Genomic DNA, 10,842 nt, shown 5'->3' with positions numbered 1-10,842 from the left:
TTATACCTATACAATGGAATTCTATAATTCAGCAATAATAATTTTAAAAAATTGGACTTTCCATCATGGTTGAATCTCAGAAAAAATAATTGAGAATTTCAAAGAAGCTATAAAAGGCATCACTGTCACTGTCCTCCTGTTGTTCATCGATTTGCTCGAGCGGGCCCAGTAATGTCTCCATTGTGACAATTGTTACTGTGTTTGGCATATCAAATACATCACGGGTAGCTTGCCAGTCTTTACCGTGCGGCAAGATACTCTCGGTAGCTTGCCGGGCTCTCCGAGAGAAGCAGAGGAATCAAACTTGGATCGGCCATGTTGGCTGCTTGCAATGCAAACGCCCTACCACTGTGCTATCGCTCCAGTCCATAAAAGACATATATGGTATAATTTTATTTGTATTAAGTTCTGGAAAAGGGAGAATCTTGGAACAGAAATCAGATATGTGCTTTTCAGGGACTAGGCAGACAAGAGAAAACCAAACATATTATCAATGTAACAAAAATATTTCGTATCTTGCTTGTGGTGATAACTACATAATATATGCATGTATTCAAAGAGATGCATGTAGAAAAAATAAAATTCTCTACTGGTTAAATTATGATACAATATATTCTACTTTGAAATGGTATTTAAATATTATGGTAGCTTCTGTTTTTTGGTATTGCTATTATAAAATTGGGTTTGGGCAAATGTCAAGTGAGAGGCCATGAATTCTTTGGTAAATTACAGATAAGAAATCCATTTGGTTAGAGTGAAAGAAATAGGCTATTCTGCGAACAATTATCTCTTCAAGAAAGGTAACAACAGGATATCTGTATCTCCACAGTTATGTGGGATTTGTTTAAATGAACTAACTCCCATAGTTATGGAGGTATAGGTGAGTCCAACTTTGATAGGACAGGACTGAAAACCTGTCAGAGACTCAGGAAAGACTTAAGACCCTAAATCGCAATGGAGAAAAGACATTTGCACCCCTGTGTTTCTTGCAGAATTCTATCCACAATAGCCCCAATCTGGAAACAGCCCAAATGTCCAAGAACAGACAACTAGATAAAGAAACTTCAGGGCATGTACACAATGAAATATTACTCAGTCATTAGAAAAGATAAAATCATGTAATTTACTATTATGTGGATGGATCTGGAAAGTATCATACTGAGTGAATATTTAGTCAGAGGGAAAGAAAAGGACATAGAATGGTTTCTTTCACATATAGAACAATGAAACACCATGGTGGAATAACAAATATGCAAAGGCAACAGAAACAAAGAGCATGAGAACTGATTTTCAGTAGGAAATGTGCCACTTGGGTGGAAGGATTGGACAGGAAGGCTAAAAGGCAGTAAAGCATTATGTATGAAACCCTATTGGCATCAGTACTATAATCCACAATGTCAAAAGTTATGCGCTTTTTTTTTTTTAAAAAAAAGTGCCTCTTCTAGAGGCAGGCTGATGGGTGGGAAACAAAAGGAGGGAGGGCAAGATTAGCGGAAGGAGGTGGAGATTGGTGACTAAAACATTGTGCTCCTGAAATCCAGCCACAAATAACTTTGTAGCTCATAGTTAATTAATTAAAATTAATTAGAAAACAAAAAGAGAGTTCAAATACAGAACAGTCTGAGAAATTCCACTTACTGGAATTCTTGCTGGAATTCCCCTTTTGTTCTATTCAGGCCTTCAACTGATTAAATGAGACAAACCCCCATGATGAAGGAAGCCATCAGCTTTTTTTTTTTCTTTTTTATAAATTGATTTATTGAATCACCGTGAGAGAAGTTACAAAGCTTTTGGGTAACTTCAAAGCAGTTTGTAACTTCAAAGCAGTCTCGGACATGCAATGATGAAACATCCATCCCTTCACCAGTGCCCATTTTCCACCACCAAAAACCCCAGTCTACCCCCTCTCCCTCCTCCTCCCCCTACCTGTGGGGCAGATGATTTCCACATTACTCTCTCTCTACTTCGATTACATTCAATATTTCAACACCACCAGACCCACCATTGTTATTTGGGATTTTATCCCAACACTTATACCTGCCAAAAAGGCAACAGTAGACAATTTGTTTTCTATTGCTGATTATGAATAACATATCATGTCACGCGGCTGCAGTAGTGGATGCGCAATTTTGGAATTCTGAAATTTTAATAATTAAATCTGGAGGGATTTCTGCCAAAACCTGCTGGATTCCGAGATTTGTTCCTGAGTCTCTGGCATCATGACCGTTAAGCAGCTTGATCAGGAACTAGAGAGGCTGCTCGTGGGTGGTGACTCGGGGTCTCATTGGGGCAGGGAGGAAAGGGCCGGTTCCATCCCCATACATTGGGGTCCCACGTGTTTCATCACTCTGGGCCCAAACCTGACTATCCAATGACCTCTGGAGGATTTTGGCCGCCGAGCCGCTAGGGGGAACAGGCCAAGGCACAAAACCTATTCCCACTTGGGGTGGCCTGGCACTGGTAACATACTACAGAGACCCGACGCATTTCTGCCAAAAGCCGCTGGGTTCCGAGATTTGTTTCTGAGTCCTGGGATCATGGCCATTAGGTAGTAACCAGAGAGGCCTTGCCTCCAATTATACAGCTAGAGCTGGAGGTGGTTTGTGGGTGTGTCTCCCACATACCTAACTTTTGGCCATTTACTTTCTTGGTAAACTTGGCCCCAAGTTGTTAGGCTCTGGCCAAAGTCACAGCAGGAATTTTGGGGTATCTGGAAGTCTGACGGCACCATCAGGCTGCTGATGCACTTGCCTCACATGTACAGATTGACATGCTGGTGGCACCATACCCCATAACCATCAGCATTTTAATTTACTTAGTTTTACTGATAGAAAGGTAAGTCTCAGGAGCGATAGCACAGCGGGTAGGGCGTTCGCCTTACACGCGGCCAACATGGCCAACCCGAGTTCGATTCCTCCGCCCCTCTCGGAGAGCCCGGCAAGCTACCGAGAGTATTCGATATGCCAGACACAGTAACAACAAAAGTCTCCAATGGAGACGTTACTGGGCCCGCTCGAGCAAATTAATTGTCTATAATAATAATTTACTGGATGGTGTAGACACTACCCAATCAAGTTGACATTATAAAAAAAATAAAGAAGGGGATTGGTTGACTGCAATGAGATGTAAAGTTTCCTTAAAGACATAGAACATTTTTACGTCTTAATTAAAATGTTGGTTCCATAGATGTATAAATTTACTGAAGCTCTTCAGTTGTAAATGTTAGATTTGCATAATATTTTATGTAAAGTAGAAATAAGAAAAATTTAAAGGGGGCTCTAGACAGCTATGTTATGACAGATGAATTTCATACAGAGTATGTGTGTGTGTTGGGGGGGTACTGGTAGATATGTGATGAAGATTTTTTTATTTGGCCATTCTTTATTTTTGAAGCACTTACTATCATAAAGACTCATATCACCGACACTAACCATCATTAAAGAATGCATTTGCTTTTCCCCCAGTTGTTTGCAAGTGTGTGGGTTTCTTTTTATTCTACTTTTGTTTTCAAATGGTAACCAATTAGATCATTATCTACCCATTGTTGGAATATTGAGTTAAGATGTATGATTATTCTTAGGAGCTAGGAAGAATCTTAAATTGTATATCTTTTATTACAGAGGAAATTCAAGAGATGACATATATAGTAAACATTTTAGTCATCTAATTTTGACTGAGTCATATATATATGCATATATATATTACAGAAATGTCATGAGAGGTTAAGGTAATGAAATCTTGAAGCATGATAACTTTTATTTTTGCAATTATCTAAGGGTAAATCAGAACCACAGCAATCACTTTACACGTTGGAAAGAAATTCTGTACCTCTGTTTTTAAAATAGAAGAAAGTTCCTATATAAAATGGAAAATTACCAAGTGAAGAGTAACTGACTTGCAAAATTATTTGCAAAATCAATCTACTAAGGTGAATTTCTTGTGAAAAATAATCTAATAAATTTTAGATGCACTGTAATCTAAAAAATTAAGAAACAAACTGTAATTGGGGCTCAAGAGATAGTGTAGCAGGTAAGGAATTTTCATTTCATGAGGCTTCAGTCTGGTACCATATATGGTCTCCGGAGCCCAGCCAGGAGTAAAATATGAGTACTGTCAGATATAGCCCCCATATAAAAAATAAATAATAATTAAATATAAATAAGACAATAAAAATGATCAAAGATACAAATAAGCACTATTATTAAAAATGTTTAAAATAATTTTTTCTCTTTATTTTTAATTAAACCACAGTGAGATACACAGTTACAAAACTGATCATGATTGGGTTTCAATCATATAATATTCCAACACCTGTCCTTTCACCTAAAATAATTTTTTAAGTTCCTTCTATAGAGGCAGGCTTGTGGGGGTCAGGGGAGGGGTGAAGGGGGTTGGGTGTGGCTAGCTGAAGTACATGGTGATGGGAAATGTACACTGGTGATGGAGATGGGTGTTGGAATATTGTATGACTGAAACCCAGCCATGAACAACTTTTTTTTGTACCTCACAGTGATTTGATAATTAATTGTGTGTTCAAAAATAAATACAAATCTTGCAGCCCTCTCTCTCTCACTGCCTGTGTTCAGTGGTCTCGGGCCCCTTCCTCTACCTGGGACAGCTAATGGCGATGGGCACACAAAGGAGGGAACGAGGGTCAGGATGGTTGTATCCTAATTGCAGTTTATTCCAGTCTTATCTCCATTCCTCCTCCTGATTCTCCCTTCCCCTCATCCCCTCATCCCCCCTCTTCAGATCCTACCCCTCCAATTCTTTTTTTTTTCCCGCTTTATTTTATTTTATTTTTTTTAAAGTTGTAGATTTACAATTTTTTGTGCTTTGGTTTCAATTATACAATGATCAGATACCCATCCCTCCACCAGTGCCCATTTTCCACCACCATGGATAATATCCCTCCCACCCCCATCCCCCCATCCCCCCGTCTCTGTGGCAGGGCAATCCCCTGTGTTCTCTCTCTCCTTTCGGGTGTTGTGGTCTGCAAAAGAGGCATTGAGTGGCAAACATGTTCAGTCCATAGTCTACTTTCGACATGCATCTCCCCTCCTGGGAGGATCCTCCAAACATCCTTTATTTGGTGCTCCCTTCTCTATCTGAATAGCCCTTTCCTCTAGGATACCCGGCTGGCCTCTAAGTTATGGAGTAATCCTCCTGGTGCTGATCTCAGCTATTCTTGGGTATTAATCTCATACTTTGTTACTTTATATCCCCCAGATGAATGCAATCTTTCTATGTCTATCCCTCTCTTTCTGACTCATTTCGCTTAGCATGATACTTTCCATATTGTACCACTTGTATGTAAATTTCATGACCTCATCTTTTCTAAGAGCTACATAGTACTCCATTGTGTAGATGTACCAAAGTTTCTTTAACCAGTCATCTGTTCTTGGGCATTCAGGTTTCTTCCAGTTTCTGGCTATTGTAAAGAGGGCTGCAATGAACAAACAAGTGCAGATGTCACTTCGACTATACATTTTTGCCTCTCTGGGATATATTCCCAGGAGTGGTATTGCTGGGTCAAATGGGAGCTCAATTTCTAATTTTTTGAGAATCGTCCATACTGTTTTCCAGAAGGGCTGAACCAGTGGACATTCCCACCAACAGTGAAGGAGTGTCCCTTTCTCGCCACATCCACGCCAGCATCGGTTGCTTTTGTTCTTTTGAATTTGGGCCAGTCTCTGAGGTGTGAGATGGTATCTCATTGTGGTTTTGATCTGCATCTCCCTGATGATTAATGATGTAGAGCATTTTCTCATGTGCTTTTTTGCCATTCGGATTTCTTCTTTGAGAAAGTTTCTGTTCATTTCATTGCCCCATTTTTGGATGGGGTTGGATGTTTTCTTCTTGTGGAGTTTAACCAGTATTTTGTATATCCTGGATATCAACCCTTTGTCAGATGTGTATTCGGCGAATATCCTTTCCCATTCTGTAGACTGTCTTTGTATTTTGGTCACTGTTTCTTTGGAGGTGCAGAAGCTTCTTAGTTTAAGATAGTCCCATTTATCTATCTCTGTTTTCACTTGCTCGGCCAGTGGCGTGGCATCTTTGAAGATACCATTAGCTTCAATGTCATGGAGGGTTTTGCCAACTTTATCTTCAATGTACCTTATGGTTTCTGGTCTGATGTTGAGGTCTTTAATCCATTTTGATCTTACTTTTGTACATGGTGTTAGGCAGAGTTCTGAGCCTATTTTTTTGCATGTAGCCGTCCAGTGATGCCAACACAATTTGTTAAAGAGGCTTTCCTTACTCCACTTCACATTACTTGCACCTTTATCAAAGATTAGATGAGCATATGATTGAGGAGAGATGTCAGTGTATTCAATCCTGTTCCATTGGTCTGCAGTTCTGCCTTTGTTCCAGTACCATGCTGTTTTAATTATTACTGCTTTGTAGTACAATTTGAAGTTCGGGAGGTTGATTCCTCCCATTTTCTTTTTCCCAAGAATTGCTTTAGCTATTCGTGGGGGCTTATTGTTCCATATAAATTTCAAGAGTGTTTGCTCCATTTCTTTGAAGAATGTCATGGGTATCCTTATAGGGATTGCATTGAATTTATACAATGCTTTCGGTAGTATTGCCATTTTGACAATGTTAAGTCTCCCGACCCATGAGCAGGGGATATCTTTCCATTTCCTCATGTCCTCTTTTATTTCCTGAAGTAGCGTTTTGTAGTTTTCTTTGTACAGGTCCTTTACTTCCTTAGTTAAGCTGATTCCTAGGTACTTGATTTTCTGGGGCACAATTGTGAATGGGATTGTTTTTTTCATGTTGCTTTCTTCTCTCTCACTGTTTGCGTATAGGAAAGCCATGGACTTTTGGGTATTGATTTTATAACCTGCAACTTTACTATACGAGTCTATTGTTTCTAAGAGTTTTTTGATGGAAGTTATTGGGTTCTCTAAGTAGAGTATCATATCATCTGCGAATAGTGAGAGCTTGATTTCTTCCTTTCCTACCTGAATGCCCTTAATATCTTTTTCCTGCCTAATCGCTATTGCAAGTACTTCCAGTACTATATTGAACAGCAGTGGAGAGAGTGGGCATCCCTGTCTCGTCCCTGATCTTAGAGGGAAGGCTCTCAGTTTTTCCCCATTGAGGATGATGCTTGCTGTAGGCTTGTGGTAGATGGCTTTAATTATGTTGAGGAAGGTCCCCTCTATACCCATTTTGGCTAGGGTTTTCATCATAAAGGGGTGCTGGATCTTATCAAATGCTTTCTCTGCATCTATTGATATGATCATATGCTTTTTATCTTTTCTTTTGTTGATATGGTGGATTATGTTGATTGATTTCCGAATGTTGAACCATCCTTGCATCCCTGGGATGAATCCTACTTGGTCATGGTGTATGATCTTTTTGATGAGTAGTTGGATTCTATTTGCTAGTAGTTTGTTGAGGATCTTTGCATCTGTGTTCATCAGGGATATCGGCCTGTAATTCTCTTTCTTTGTGGTATCTCTGTCTGCTTTTGGTATCAGTGTGATATTTGCTTCGTAGAAACTGTTTGGAAGTGTTTTTGATATTTCAATTTCGTGGAAAAGCTTAAAGAGTATTGGGAGTAAGTCCTCTTTAAAGATTTGGAAGAATTCACTAGTGAATCCATCCGGGCCAGGACTTTTGTGCTTGGGGAGACTTTTTATTACCATTTCAATTTCCTTGATGGTGATAGGTCTGTTCAGGTATTCCAGGTCTTCTTGGTTCAGCCTTGGGAGTCTGTAGGAGTCTAGGAATTTATCCATTTCCTCGAGGTTTTGATGTTCCGTGGCATAAAGCTTCTCAAAGTACTCCCTGAGGATCCTCTGAATTTCTGTGGTTTCTGTTGTAATGACCCCCTTTTCATTTCTGATTCGGTTTATTAGGGTTTTCTCTCTCCCTTTCTTTGTGAGTTTTGCTAGAGGCTTATCGATCTTGTTAATTTTCTCAAAGAACCAGCTCTTGGTTTCATTGATCTTTCGGATTGTTTTTTGGGTTTCCATCTCGTTAATCTCTGCTCTGAGTTTTATTATTTCCTTTCTCCTGTTCGGGTTGTGCTCCTTTTTTTGGTCCTTCTCCAAGCTCTTAAGCTGTGAGGTGAGGTTACTTATGTGTGCTCGCTCCTCCTTCCTGAGGAATGCTTGTAGAGCTATAAACTTTCCTCTTAACACAGCCTTTGCTGTGTCCCATAAGTTTTGGTAACTCGTGTTCTCATTTTCATTCGTTTCTAGGAATCTTTTGATTTCCTCTTTGATTTCCTGTCTAATCCACTTGTTGTTCAATAGTGCACTGTTTAATTTCCAGGTGTTTGATTTAGTTTTCTGTTTTTGTGTGTGATTTACTTCTAATTTCAGCGCATTATGGTCTGAGAAGATTGTTGATACAATCTCTACCTTCTTAATTTTATGGAGGCATGTTTTGTGGCTCAGCATGTGGTCTATCTTGGAGAATGTTCCATGTACGCTTGAGAAGAATGTGTATTCAGCTTTTTGTGGATGAAGTGTCCTGTATATATCTACTAAGTCCCTTTCTTCCATTGTTTCCCTCAAATGAAGTATGTCCTTGCTAAGCTTGAGTCTGGTTGATCTATCAAGAGGTGACAAAGCAGTGTTGAAGTCTCCCACTAGTATTGTGTTGCTATTGATGTCTTTTTCCAAATCTATGAGTAGTTGTTTTAAGTACTTTGCTGGTCTCTCATTAGGTGCATATACATTTATTATTGTAAGTTCTTCCTGTTGTACAGATCCTCTGATCAATAAGTAATGGCCTTCACTGTCTCTTATGACCTTCCTCACTCTGAAATCAATGTGGTCTGATATAAGGATGGCTACCCCAGCTTTTTTATGGGAGCTGTTTGCCTGTAGGATTGTTTTCCAGCCTTTGACTCTGAGTCTGTGTTTGCTTTGACTATTGAGATGCGTTTCTTGCAGGCAGCAGAATGTTGGGTTCAATTTTCTAATCCATCCTGCCACTCTATGTCTTTTAATTAGTGCGTTTAGCCCATTGACATTGAGAGAGATTATTGTTATGGGATTTTGTCCCATTGTTATGTTAAAATTGGGTGTATTTGAGGGGCCTTTCTTGCCTTAAAGTAGCCCATTTAGTTGTTCTTGTAACCATGGTTTTGAGTCTATGAAGTTCCTTAGCTGTTGTTTGTCTGTGAAACTGTGTGTTGTTCCTTCTATTATGAATGAGAGTCTTGCTGGGAAAAGTATTTTGGGGGAGGCATTTATTTCATTGAGTTTTTTTACTATGTCCCACCACTGTTTTCGGGCCATGAGGGTTTCATCAGAAAAATCAGCTGTGAATTTTAAGGATGCTCCTTTGTAAGAGATTTCTTTCTTCGATCTTGCTGCTTTCAGAATTTTGTCTCTGTCTAAGGTTTTGGTTATTTTGATCAGAATGTGTCTTGGGGTATTTTTATTCGGATTTCTTCTAGCTGGTACCCTTCGGGCCTCCTGAATGTGGTCACAAGTTTTCTTCAGCTCTGGAAATGTTGTAGCAATGATGTCTTTGACAGTTTCTTCTTCATCGAGGTTTTCTATCTGTCCCTCAGGGACTCCAATAATTCTTATGTTACCCCTCTTGGCTTCATCACGATCTTCTCTTGCCATCTGTTCCCGAATTGTGAGTCTCTTTTCCATTTTCTGCTCTTTTCGGGAGAGTCTCTGAACTTCATCTTCGAGCTCACTGATTCTGTTCTCAGCCGCTGTTACTCTGCTGCTGAGGCCTTCCACTGAGCTTTTCAATTCGCCTACGAGATTTTTCAGGTCTGACATTTCTGATTGCATTTTCCTCATTTCTGCCTTCAGATCCTCTTGTCTTCTATTGGCATTGCTTTCCATTGTTTCTTTTAATTCCCTAAGCATCCTAAGTAGCTCCCTCCTGAATTCCTTGTCAGAGAGGTTGTCTAACACTACAGTACTGTTGGTGTCATCTGGGCTAGACTCTTCAATATGAATGTTTGGTGGGCTTTTGCGTTGCTTTACCATTGTGAGAGGTGTGGTTTAGTCCTTCACGTTCAGGGATACTATTCTGCTTGATATGCAGTTTGAGTTAAGATAGGCTTATGAGTTATTGGCAACTGTATTTCTAGTGGCTGAGCTAAAATACAGAAGTTTCCATCTAAGAAGTTAGCTTATGGTTCCTATGGCATATGTAGTGGGAAAATATTTCGCGGCCGCGTTAGCGGCCGCGGCTCCGGAAAGAGTCCCTGGCACTGGGCGAGGAGTTGGGAATGTCTCCTGTTTGGAATTGGAGCCGTTCAGCTTTGTTGCCCAGAGCTGGGCCTCTGTGCCCGTCCCACGCGGCTCAGGGGTTGAAAACCGGCTGTCTCGGGGCTGTTTCTAGCTGCGCGTGCCCAGAGAGGAACCCAGGCCCTTGGGGGCGGGCTGTACCTGTTGGAATTGGAGCCGTTCAGCTTTGTTGCCCAGAGCTGGGCCTCTGTGCCCGTCCCACGCGGCTCAGGGGTTGAAAACCGGCTGTCTCGGGGCTGTTTCTAGCTGCGCGTGCCCAGAGAGGAACCCAGGCCCTTGGGGGCGGGCTGTACCTGTTGGAATTGGAGCCGTTCAGCTTTGTTGCCCAGAGTTGGGCCTCTGTGCCCGTCCCACGCGGCTCAGGGGTTGAAAACCGGCTGTCTCGGGGCTGTTTCTAGCTGCGCGTGCCCAGAGAGGAACCCAGGCCCTTGGGGGCGGGCTGTACCTGTTGGAATTGGAGCCGTTCAGCTTTGTTGCCCAGAGCTGGGCCTCTGTGCCCGTCCCAAGCGGCTCAGGGGTTGAAAACCGGCTGTCTCGGGGCTGTTTCTAGCTGCGCGTGCCCAGAGAGGAACCCAGGCCCTTGGGGGCGGGCTGT

The sequence above is a fragment of the Sorex fumeus genome, unplaced genomic scaffold (genome assembly GCF_029834395.1).
Source record: "Sorex fumeus unplaced genomic scaffold, SorFum_2.1 ptg000037l, whole genome shotgun sequence".
NCBI lineage: Eukaryota > Metazoa > Chordata > Mammalia > Eulipotyphla > Soricidae > Sorex > Sorex fumeus.
The sequence above is the reverse complement of the archived record's forward strand: the minus strand, read 5'-3'. Positions refer to the sequence as shown.